We start from the raw sequence: 12,586 nt of genomic DNA on the forward strand, positions 1-12,586 counted from the left end.
AGCTGACAGCTCGGTGGCCATCAATCACCCAGCCTGAGATCTCTGGCAGAAATTGAGTTTTGACTCACAGGGGAGAATATAGCAAATTAATAGACCATTACCCAAGCTGTGACCTGAGAAATATGTGTGAGAGTACGGGGTGGGGCGCAGGATAATGTAACCCAATAAGGTCACAGACTTCTTAACCCTTTGCATCCTGAATGCAGTTTGGAGATAGATTGGTGGCGCTGCAGAACTCTGGGCATCTATGAAGAATTAAAGTTTTTTTACTGGGAATTACTGATCAGAAGATGTAAAAAAAAATAAAAAAAATAATGGCAACATATTTCTATGGCGCGAAGTGAAAGGCAGTGGAGGGTTAACCGACTGGTATTAATTAAGCAGTGAAAGTGCTGATAAGGATATTATTGACTTGAATGGGAGTTTTGGTGCAGTTGTGCCCCACTGGCACTATTTCAGCTTCATGAATTACCCTCCCTGACAAGCAAATAAAACAAACTACACTGTTGAGCAAGCAGAGGGGTGCGGAGCCCCCAGTCGCCTCTGACGAAGCTGCCTCTCCTTTCCCACAGACCCCCCCTTTCCTCCTGGCCTGGATCTGACTTTCCACATGGCTGAGCGCTAGTATTAATTACTGCAGCCAATTCACTCTTTGTAACTGTGATGTTTTAACTAATTAGCACTAATGGCCGACACCAGTGGGCAATCAGCTTCATTTATTTTCCATCGCAAAGCTCTCATTAGTTACCAGTCCTGGTGAGAAGATCTGGAGGACAAGAGGAAGCTGATAAGAAGGAGCTTATTGTGAACTGTGGACAGATAAGCGCAAAACATTGATTTAAGTCACATGAACAGTCAAGAGTTATTGATAACTATTATTCATGTTTAACATGCCAACATATACTTAGGTGCAGTACAATGAAAACAAAATAACGTGTAAATAAATATTTGCAAAATCCATCAAACAAAATAACACAACACATTTGATAGAAATATATTGATTCCATTTCCAACACCCTCTGATCTGAAACACTCCCTATTCTGGGGTGATTTCAGCACGCTACAAAAGTCACGTTACCTAACCATTGGTGCATTTTGAAAGCAATTTACTGTATGTGTATTTTTAATGTTTGTAAACCGTATGTAGAAGGATCTGGCTCTAAAACCCCCTGTTCCGTGGTTGGGTTTTGACTCGCGCTCCACTACCTACTCTTGTGCTGTGGTTGCTTTTTACGGAATGCTACAAGTTCCATTTGCGCGCGTTAGGAAAGTATACAAAAGCAAGTAAAGACGTATAACAAACATCTTCATATTTGATATGTGCTTGAATACAGAAAAGCATGCAAGTACTGTAAATTGCCAGGGAGTGCGTAACCCTAAAGGCGGCACCATGTACTGCTGTATTGCTATAACAGTATACGCAGTGGTAATACCACTGGGTCTGATAATGGAGTCATAAAATTACCCTCATGCCCAATACTAATCCAAATGGACTAGATCGTTATTGCATATTGGTGAAAGTGGTTAGTAGAATATTATAGCGGGTGTGACACAATATGTCGACATCTGAATGTTGACATTCATTGGGCGGTATTCAATTATTTCCGCCCCCTTCCATATCGGTTCTGTTTCTGCTGACGGGTATGGTATCATCATTTCAGCTCGCTACCCCTGAGGTAACCCTTTACGCCCTAACCCTTTACGCAGCTAAATCTGATTACTATGGACGCAATATACGCAATAACGGGGATCACTTTAGTCGTGTGTAAATCCTTTCAATACCGCCCATAATGTGACATGGGGTCTGTATGTCGACAGTTGTCACATGTCAACGCAATGTTTTTACAGTATTTAAACCCTAAACTTAACACTACAACTGACTACATACCAACTGCAGATGACCACTATGGATTGGGGCCACCAGCCTCAATGTGATATAGATGGATATGGAGGCAATATTGATTCATGAAAGTGCAGTTTTATATGACCCAGGGTTGCCACTAGTTCCCAGTGACTTGATGTGTTCAATATTGACACGGTCAACAAAATGGCTGCCGCCACCCTAAGAAGTGCAACAGGTATGTTTCAGGGTCACATCTGAGGTTCGCACGCTTATTCTTGATTTCTGAATTATTACTAATGGCTCACGGTGGAAACGGTCTCACTTCCCAGAACAGAACCATATAGGCGGGTGAATAATACAGCCTGATATCCCCAATCCTGGCAGCTCTGCTCTGTGATAAGGAGAGGAATGACTGACATGCAGCAGATAGCAGGAAAGCAGGTATTTAACCCACTTACTGAAGTGTCAAACTGCTGAGTACTACAATAAATGGATTAACTTTCCATTCTCCTTCTTTGTGCGTCTTCACCCTCTTCCTCTCATCGCATGGAGTTTCTAGATTTAATGCGATAAACCTCGCTCAGGCCTGTCTGATGAAAGGCTCAGGCATTGTATGTACTCTCTGTATTTACAGCATACCAAGAATGGTTTCACATCAATTTCTCTCCACGTACAGAATTGCCCAATATTGCCTAGAATAATACCTTTCAGCAAAGAATCTTGTTTCCTCAATTACCTGTAATAAAACAGCACAGTACAGGACAAAAAAAGAGTTAGGGACATGTACTAAGCAGTGATAAAAGTGGAGAAATGAGCCATTGGAGAAGTTGCCCATGGCAACCAATCAGCTGCTCTGTATATGTTTATAGTATGCAAATTATAAATGTTATGCCATTGCTGATTGGTTGCCATGGGCTACTTCTCCACTGGCTCACTTCTCCACTTTTATCACTGCTTAGTACATGTCCCCAAGACTTGGGTTATGGCTCTTTGGAGAAAGAATTGACTGCATAGGAGAGGAATGGGTTAAACATCCTGTGAGGGGTGGACCTAGCTGTGAGGTAGTACAGCCTTAGGAAAAGGGGGAGGGTTAGGGTATATATACACTGCAGTGGCCATTTTGGGCCTCTTTGCTGTTTTCAATTTCCTTGGGGTGAGTTCTGCCTGGCAGATTGTTCACCCTTCTATAGTTACTGCAATTTGTTAGTTGTATCCTATTCTAATATGTCCTCCAGCCGCCCACGGCGATCCGCAGGCGCGCCCGCCCGTTACCAGGCCAGCGAGGCTGAGCCCGGGGCCGGGAGGTCCGGCGCCGAGGGGACCGTTACTACACATGGGGCTGCTCAAAGGTCGTTGGGTACGGGGCGCAGGACGCGCTCCTCCGGCGACCCTGCGGTCACGGGTGTAGCTGCTGGCGGCCGCGGTGTGCGGCCCGTGGCGGTCCGGAGGTCTGATCTCCTGGGAAGAGAGGACCAACGGTCCTCGCCTCCGGGAGCGTTCGGGGGTGTCGGGACGGTGGGAACCCGCGGGCGCGCGCTGGCGCGCCTCGCTGGACGCCGCTCGGCACCCGCTGCTGTAACACCCGGCCGGTCCCGCTTGCCAGGGCCGCTTGTAGGCCCCACGCGGCGGGGGAGAGCTGGACGGGTGTCGGAAGTATCGGCGATCAGGCCTGGGCCCGTCGGTGAGCCCAGCGCAGGATCGTCGGATGGAAATGTTCAGCAAGAGGCTGCATCGGCAGCGGGGGGCGCCAGGACAGGAGGCGGTGGGGCGCGCGCACGACGTGCGCGCGCGCCAACGCGCGGCTCCGGCGGTGTCGCTCGCACACGGGTGCGCGCAGCGACGCCGCATCGTTCCGTGTCCCCTCAGCCCTCCTCGCTGCGGATAGCTTCCGGCGGGGCGAGGAGGGTAAGCGGGCCTGGTAGAGATCAACCAGGTTTCCGGGGTCTTTCGCCCAGCGGTGCTGATAACACGGCACTGAGGGCGCCGGATGAATCACAGTGCAGGGCCTCCCGGGCTGGACGTGGCAACTCAGCCGGGCGGCAGGCTAGCCCCGGGTTAGGGGCGGGGCGAGAGGCGGGCAACATTTCCAGGGGAACTGGGCGGGCGGACACAGGAAGTAGGGGGGGGGTTATGTCCAGGGTGAGGTGCCCGGGCATTACGGACCTTTCCCCACAGGGCCGACCGATTTGTGGTCCGGATGGGTCATGGCTTCCCATGCCCAGCGGCGGGTCCACACGGCGCGTTCCGCCCGCTCGGCAACCAGCAGCCGACGCGCGTGCGTCACGAAGTACAAATCTTACGCAAGGCGCGTTCGCTGCGGCCCTCGCCACGGTGGTGGCAGCTTTGGGTCCGCTATCAGCGGCCCCCGAGCGCGAGGTTGGGTCCGGGGGGTTGCCTAGCGGATCGGGCGCGGGTGCAGGCTCGGCCGCGCAGAGGGTAGCGCGTGCGTGCCGCGAGCTTGGTGCGGCCGCGGCTCAGCTGCAGCAGCAGCCACGGCGAGATGAGAATGTGCGTTCACCTGGCACGCCATCGCCTGGAAGGGCTAGGCGCTCGCCTCCGTGTGTCTCTGGGTCCTCTCCCCCTTTTTTGCCCGCAGTTGCTCAGACGGATTCGGAGGAAGCGGAAGCGGACGTTGAGGACGTTTCGTACATCGCGCCTGATGAATCTGGATCCGACCATTCTACGGCTTCAGGTGAGGCGGAGCAGTCTGTGTCGGTTGCAAGTACTCCTTTAAGTTCGCGCAGCTCGTCCCCTTCGTCATCTTCTTCCTCTTCTTCCTCCTCCTCCCTTTCCTCGGCGGTGTCCGACATAAGTAGCACGGCGAGGGCGAAGAAAAGGGCGAATAAATACGCCAAAAAGGCGGCTGGGAGGCAGGAGAGGCATAAGAGGCGAAGGCGGGTTAGCAAAGAATCTCGCAAGGCTAGGAAGCGGCGCGACTTACCAGGCGTGGTTCGCTGCGAATATACCGCTGTCATGCGGGGGCTTAGGGATAGCTGCAGAAAAAGCATTCGTAGGGGGGACTACGTGGACGTCTTCGTCTTGACGAAAAGCGCGAAGAAAGAGTTCAAGGCAGCTACCGCTAAGAAGGGCATAGGGCCCGAGGCATTTCGCACGTTCGATAACTGGCTGGCGGGGTTTTGGGTTTTCGCGGCTTGCTACCTGGAGGACAGGCCAGACGAACATATGAATGTCATCCGGTACCTGCACCTCGTGCATGATATGCAACGCACGTCGGCGGGTGACGAATGGCGTAGGTATGATGAGGAGTTCAGGGAGAAACAGGACGGGTTGCACGTTATGGACTTCGGGTTCAAGGACGTGGAGGTCTGGCTTAGGGTCACCAGGGCCTCACAACAGGCCAAGGAGCCCCGGAGCGCAGGGGCGGACGGACACCGGGTCGGGCCGTCCGCCCACGCGCTCGGCGGGGACGGCGGGTCGTCCAAGCCAGTTAGGTCGGCCGTCCGGACGGGTAAACAGACAGGAACCAAAGGGTTATGCTTCGCGTTTAACAACGCGGCATGTACCTACGGCAAGCAGTGTCGGTTCCGTCACGCTTGCCTACATTGCGGGGGTTCCCACCCGGCCTCCTCCTGTTTCAAGAATACTCGGCAGGGTCCCCGCGCTAAGCAACCCTACGCTAGAGGAGCACCCGGCGGGAGTGCTCCGCAGGGCGCCAACGCCAATTAGGCTAGAGGCTATGCGAAAATGGTTGAATTGGTATCCGAATAAGGAGGATGCCGGGTTTTTGTTCGAAGGTTTTAGTTTTGGTTTCCGCTTGCCCGTTGCAAGCGAGGTTACAGTTAGGGCGCAGAGGAACCTTCAGTCGGCTAGGTCCTTGCCTTTAGTGTTGCGGGAAAAAGTCGATAAGGAGGTCAGGCTGGGCAGGATGGAGGGGCCTTTTGCTTCACCCCCCGTGGCTGACCTCGTCATCTCCCCGGTGGGGGTGGTGCCCAAGAAGACACCTGGGGCCTTCCGTCTAATACAGCACCTTTCCTACCCACCGGGGGCCTCGGTCAACGACGCTATACCTCAGGGGCATTGCTCGGTGGTATATCAATCGTTTGACGAGGCGCTCAATTTGGTCCGCAGCTACGGAAATGGGGCCCTCATGGCAAAGATTGACGTCGAATCCGCGTTCAGGTTGCTACCCCTCCATCCGGACTCATTTCGTTTTATGGGTTTCCGGATTGGGTCGGAATATTTCATCGACAAATGTTTGCCGATGGGATGTTCCGTTTCATGCTCGTATTTTGAACGTTTTAGCACCTTCCTGCATTGGTGCGTGGAGTCTTCGTCGGGGGGGCACGGTGTTGCCCATTACCTCGATGATTTCCTTTGTACGGGTCCGGCGGGGTCGCCGCGGTGCGGCAACCTGCTTTTCAGTATAAGAGCATTGTTTTGTCACTTCGGAGTGCCGGTTGCCGAAGACAAAACGGAGGGGCCGATCTCTTGCCTGTCATTTCTAGGTATAGAGATCGACACGGTGGCAGGCGAGTGTCGTCTGCCTTTGGACAAAGTGGCGAAGCTTCGCGAGACCATTGGCCAGTTCATGGGCTCGCGTAAGGTTAAGCTACGGCAGGCGCAATCCTTGCTGGGCATGTTTAACTTTGCTTGTCGGGTCATCCCGATGGGCAGGGTTTTCTGCCGGAAGCTGGAAAGAGCAACCGCGGGATGTGCCAGGCCGCACCACTTTGTAAGGTTGCCAGCCGAGATAAAAAGAGATCTGGCAGTGTGGGCCTCGTTCCTGGAAGATTTTAACGGGGTTCGAATATGGCAAGCACCAACGATAGATAGCGCCAGATTGCAGCTTTTCACCGACGCGGCGGGAGCATCCGGTTTTGGGTGCTATCTTGAGGGATCTTGGTGCGCGGCAGCGTGGCCAGCGGAATGGCATCAGGCTGGTTTCACTAGGGACCTTCTGCTCCTGGAGCTTTTTCCCATCATGGTTGCGCTGGAAATTTGGGGCGAGCGGCTAGCGCATCGCAGCATCCTGTTCAGATGCGACAATCTGGGCGTGGTGCACGCGATTAACAACCAAAGGGCTAAATCGCTGGTGGTGCTGCGGGTCCTAGGGCAGTTGCTGCTTACTTGTCTGCGCAGGAACGTGTGGTTCCGCGCTCAGCACGTGCCGGGTCTGGAGAACGGGGTCGCTGATGCGCTATCGCGAGGGCATTGGGATAGGTTTCACTTGTTGGCTCCAGAGGCCGACCAACGGGGTTTTCATTGTCCCGGTTATGTCTGGCAGGTCATCGAGCCGGACTGGAAGGTCTAGCACTGCGATCGGTCGCGCCATCCACGCTTAAGGCTTACGAACAGGCCTGGAGCGAATGGGAAGAGTTTGCTAGAGGACGGAAGCAACGAGGTAAGAGCGGGCATCGGATGATGCTTTCTTTTATTTGGCAGCTTTATGTTTCGGGTAGGTCTAGAGCGGTGGTGTCCCGGTACTTGGCTGGCATTGCGTTCTTCTGCAGAATTAAGGGCGTTCCCGACCTGACGAAAAGCGGGATTCTGCTTAAGGCTATGAAAGGATGGGCGCGCGTTGCACCTACGCCACCTGACAGGAGGCGGCCCATTGATGCAGCTTTGCTGCCTGACATCATTGGGTCGGTGGGGGACATAGCATCGTCTATGTTTGAATCGCTGCTTTTTAGGTTGGCTTTTTCTATGGCCTACCACGGTGCCTTTAGGATTTCGGAGTTGGTAGCGCCTTCTAAGCAGACGGATTCGCGCATGCTGGTGGGTGACGTAGTGGTGAGTGGGGGGTCCCTGCTGTGCAGATTGCGACGCTCTAAGACGGACCAGGTGGGGAAGGGCCGATGGGTCACCCTGGTTCCGGCACTGGAGGAGAGCATATGCCCAGTACGGTTGGCGGTACAATATGAGGCAGTAAGGCCCGACTGTCGGGGGTCGTGGTTGCTGCACTATGATGGGCTGCCAGTGACAAAGTTCCAATTTCGGTGGATGATGGGTCGCTGTCTGACGAGCTTGGGCCTTTCCCCCTCCCACTTCGGTACACACTCCTTCCGCATTGGGGCTGCTACGGCGGCAGCGGCAGCGGGTTTTTCGGGAGCCCAGATCCAGGCGGTGGGACGATGGAAGTCGTCCTGTTATAAGCGGTACATTCGCCCCGTCGCCTGAGATACTTTGCATAAGCGTAGCTGGCATCAATAAGTTAGAGTAAGATAAGGTTTGCTTGGGTTATGCATATGTTATGTTCACTATATGTTGTTTCGGTTACCCGTTTGTGATCCTACTCAGGGATTAGCCACTTGCCGCTGCGGGCGTGAGCCGGCAGCGGGGGTCTGGAGTTATTTTGCTATTTTTGCCTGACTTGACGGACTGAATTCTAATCATTAATTCGGCTAATCTGTGCTATCAAAGTCCCTCAGCAGGTTTTTATGCTTTCACCTCCAGCTGAGTTATTTCATGTTCTACCCTATTTTTTCATACCCCTCCCCCCTCCCCTTCCACCCCCCCCCCCCCCCCCCTGTTTTATTTCATTTTGATTTTTTACCTTTCCCTTAAAGTCTTAATGCTTGGCTTCAAATTCATTAGAACGGGAGATCGGCTAGGCCGTGACTGCTGCGACTTAGGAAGCTATTATCAAAGAAAATTTTTCTTTTTTGGCAGATCCTTCAGGTTAACGCAATTTCTATTTCTGGGATAGATTTTAGTAACACATTTTACCCCTTTTCCTTCCATTCAGGTTGTTTCGCTGATGGCTTGTCCGTTTGGGTGGTCGGCCACTCTTATGTCTTTTGGGCAGCTAGGTTCTGGGCCTCTGATACGGCTCAGAGGTTCCCTGGAGGTCAGGGAATCAGATGGCTTGGTTGGCGAGGAATGATGTGGACAGATCTATTGAGTAGATTAGTCAGTCAAGCTAGGAAGCATGGTGTTCCCAAGGTGTTGGTTGTCCACTTAGGTGGAAACGACCTTGGGAAGAGGACTTCCTTGGAGCTAAGGTGGGCCATGATACAGGATCTGGCAAAGGTGGCCGCAGCATGGACCAATTGTGTATTGGTTTTTTCCCTGATGGTGCCAAGGTTGAGTTGGCGCGGTGTGGAGGACGGACGCGTAATAGACGAGGCCAGGATAAAGGTGAATGGCGCGGTGGCGAAGTGGGTCTTGGCCCACGGGGGCAAAGTGGTTCGCCACCCTAGGATTCGGTTCCGAGACAAACACCTTTTTCGGCCTGATGGCGTACATCTAACCAATGAGGGGATGATGTTTTTCCTGGAGGATCTGTTCCTAGTGTTGCAGGAGTTAGGGTAGGTTATGGTGGCGGTGCGAGGACTCTGGGAGGGAGTCCTTCGCTTTTGGCGGAAAAGAACGGCAGTTTGTAGTTGTATCGCTTATTTAGGTAGTAAGTTTCAGTTTATTTGGTTTAGGTGCACTCACCTCCATCGACTTAATGGCCGCTCGACCACCCATCCGGGAGGCAGCGGCAGGGCACCCAGGAGCGGTGGGAAGTCACTGTGGGGGTTGTGTTGACACCTATTACCGGTTTTTGATAAGGTGTTTGGACGGTTTCGGTCAGTTTACCAATTTAAGTTCAACAATAGTTTTATAGAGCCGTTCTTTTTTCTGCCACCATTTTGCCGGGGATTCGGCAGCTTAACAAATTTTCCATTTACAGGTTTGCTATGGTTAGGGTCAAATAAATAGCTAGCAATTTTTCTGCCAAAATCATGTCTCCGTGTCTTTATTTACTGGTTTTAGAAGGTAACTAAGGTTTACTTTAATAAAGAGGGTCCACCAAATATCACTAGGATGTTTAGGAGAAAGAATTGACTGCATAGGAGAGGAATGGGTTAAACATCCTGTGAGGGGTGGACCTAGCTGTGAGGTAGTACAGCCTTAGGAAAAGGGGGAGGGTTAGGGTATATATACACTGCAGTGGCCATTTTGGGCCTCTTTGCTGTTTTCAATTTCCTTCCCGCCCTCCCGCCCTATGGCATGTGGTTGTTTTGTTTGATGCGGAGTGCATTGGCGTTTTGATTGCTGGCTGGTTTTCATTCGTTGGCTATTTATAGGCGGAAAAGAACGGCAGTTTGTAGTTGTATCGCTTATTTAGGTAGTAAGTTTCAGTTTATTTGGTTTAGGTGCACTCACCTCCATCGACTTAATGGCCGCTCGACCACCCATCCGGGAGGCAGCGGCAGGGCACCCAGGAGCGGTGGGAAGTCACTGTGGGGGTTGTGTTGACACCTATTACCGGTTTTTGATAAGGTGTTTGGACGGTTTCGGTCAGTTTACCAATTTAAGTTCAACAATAGTTTTATAGAGCCGTTCTTTTTTCTGCCACCATTTTGCCGGGGATTCGGCAGCTTAACAAATTTTCCATTTACAGGTTTGCTATGGTTAGGGTCAAATAAATAGCTAGCAATTTTTCTGCCAAAATCATGTCTCCGTGTCTTTATTTACTGGTTTTAGAAGGTAACTAAGGTTTACTTTAATAAAGAGGGTCCACCAAATATCACTAGGATGTTTAAAGGACTGTCCTGCTGTTGGAGACTTTTCTCCCAATGTCCCGGAAGTCTCAGGTAATACAGAACATTAGCAATGTGTCTTGTGTGATATCGATCGTAGTGGGTAGTACAAGAGCGATCCCATCCCAAACATCGGGGGGCTCCAGGTTCCACCCAACACGCAGACAGTCATGAATGCTAGTAAATCAGGATTAGTTAAGATCAAGTGCAGGTAGAGTAGACTTTTGCCGTAAATGAGGTATGATTATATCTCAACCCCCGCCAAATATGCTGCATTACTTCTTCATGTGCAGGTCCCACAAACGCCACAAGAGGGCTCTGTTATGTGATCTTACAATCGTCTCTCTCCCCGCCATACAGCTCCCATCCTGCTCATCTTTCCACTTTCACAGATCTGTTTGTCTTGCAGGCTTAGCACAGCCTATGAATGTTGACAATTGCTATTTCTGCGACTGGGAGAAAACCATTTAAGCACTAAGCCCTCTTGGCTTTAGCTGGATGAATCCCTTCTCCAGGAGCTCTCAGAACAACACCTGTTAGTGCGTCAAACAAGAAGGAAAAACGAATTAATCCCCAGACTGACCAATTTCAGCTGCTTTGACAGACCCCCTCCCCAAGCAGCTCTGAGGAAAAAGTCCCTGAAGATCCATACTTCATCTGTCAGTGTCCGGACACGAGACAGTGACATATAGCAAGCAAGAGAACGCTGGTCACATACTGTCTCCACAATGGGGCAAATGTAAAAATAATTCTCCCCCTAATAAATCTCTCCGCTTGGTAGGATGAGAGAAGATATTGGTGACATAAATATGAAACTTTTTAGAGATTGTCAGCGCCACTGGTTCCTCACCATGAACTGTCCCTATACCTGTGTTGTTTCATCTTGCCTGTGAGTGGATATATGAGAAGCTAGAATAGATCAAGAATCAGCATGGTTGGCAAAGTGGCTAACATTACTGCCTCATAGCAATGACGTCATGAGTTCAAGTACTGGGCGATATGTGTGGAGTTTGTATGTTCTCCCAAGTTTGTAAGGGTTTCTTCTGGGCGCTCCAGTTCCCTTCCACAGTCCAAAAACATATGGTAGGTTAATTGGCTGCTGACAAAAAAATAGATAAATAGTCCTAGTGTATATGTGCCCATGTGGTAGGGAATATAGACTGTAAACTTCACTGGAGCAGGGATTGATGTGAATGACTCAAATATTCCCCTTAACGCGCTGCGGAATATGTGTGCGCTCTATAAATCACTGTAACTAAATAGCTAAAAATAAAGTTAAATACACATTTTTGTCCCCGAAGAACGAGGCCCTGGGTCTGGACATACGCCCATGGTAACAGGGGCATCACTGGGTTCAGTGACCCCTAGTGCACTAAACAGCACCCTCTGCAAGCGCCTTTGGCGCGTGTGACTGAAAAGGGGTGTGACCTTGTGGGAAAGAGCATGTCCTCATGGCCCGCATTTCGCACCCCCCAATTGATGCCTCTGCATGGTAACGCTGTATGCGTTCATTGTATTTATTAGCATTTAATGCAATGTACCTCGTGCCTCAGTGATGTTCCAGTGCGTCCACACACAGGCACACAAACACGCAACATAATTTGTAGGGGTGGGTGCAGTTTAATTCCCCCTCATGAGATGATGAGAAGGAATCATATGCTGGTATGATTTGTACCCCTTATGTTGTAACCTGAACTGTGTGTGTGTGTGTGTGTGTGTGTGTGTGTGTGTGTGTGTGTGTGTGTGTGTGTGTGTGTGTGTGTGTGTGTGTGTGTGTGTGTGTACATCATTGTGCGTATGTACAAGCATGTGTGTCGGTGTGTATCATTGTGTCTGAATGATTGTGTGTGTATGTATTTGTGTGATGTAATATATGTGTGTTTTATAGTGTGCTTGTGAGTCTGTGTGTATACCAGCATATGGAAGTCTGTGAGTGTCTGTGCGTGTTTGGGAGGTGTGTTAATCTGCATTAAATCAATCAATAAGAACTCTACACCCTCAACTTAAAAAAAAAAAAATCACAGCTCTGATCTTTAAACAGCCCGTGGCTCCCAGCGCTCTCTCTCTCCTCATTAATATTTAGTTCTTCATTTCAGAATATTGATGTTTCGCTTAGAATACAGATGTTCAGCAGCCCAGGAGGGGTGACAGGGAAGCAAAGTGGCGCTCGGCAGCGCTTACTACTGGAATCACTAACTGTAATTGCAGGTACTAGGCCAACATGGCGGAGGTCTGGTCACCACACAACGGTCTG

The 12,586-nt window shown here is 50.8% G+C and overlaps 1 protein-coding gene across 2 annotated transcripts in view; it reads right to left on the minus strand.

Moving 5' to 3' along the window:
• Positions 1-12,586, minus strand: part of RNF220 (ring finger protein 220) — a 355,867-nt gene that overhangs the window by 205,816 nt on the left and 137,465 nt on the right. The window lies entirely within an intron of this gene.

This window comes from Pseudophryne corroboree, chromosome 9 (assembly GCF_028390025.1).
Source record: "Pseudophryne corroboree isolate aPseCor3 chromosome 9, aPseCor3.hap2, whole genome shotgun sequence".
Taxonomy (NCBI): Eukaryota; Metazoa; Chordata; class Amphibia; order Anura; family Myobatrachidae; genus Pseudophryne; species Pseudophryne corroboree.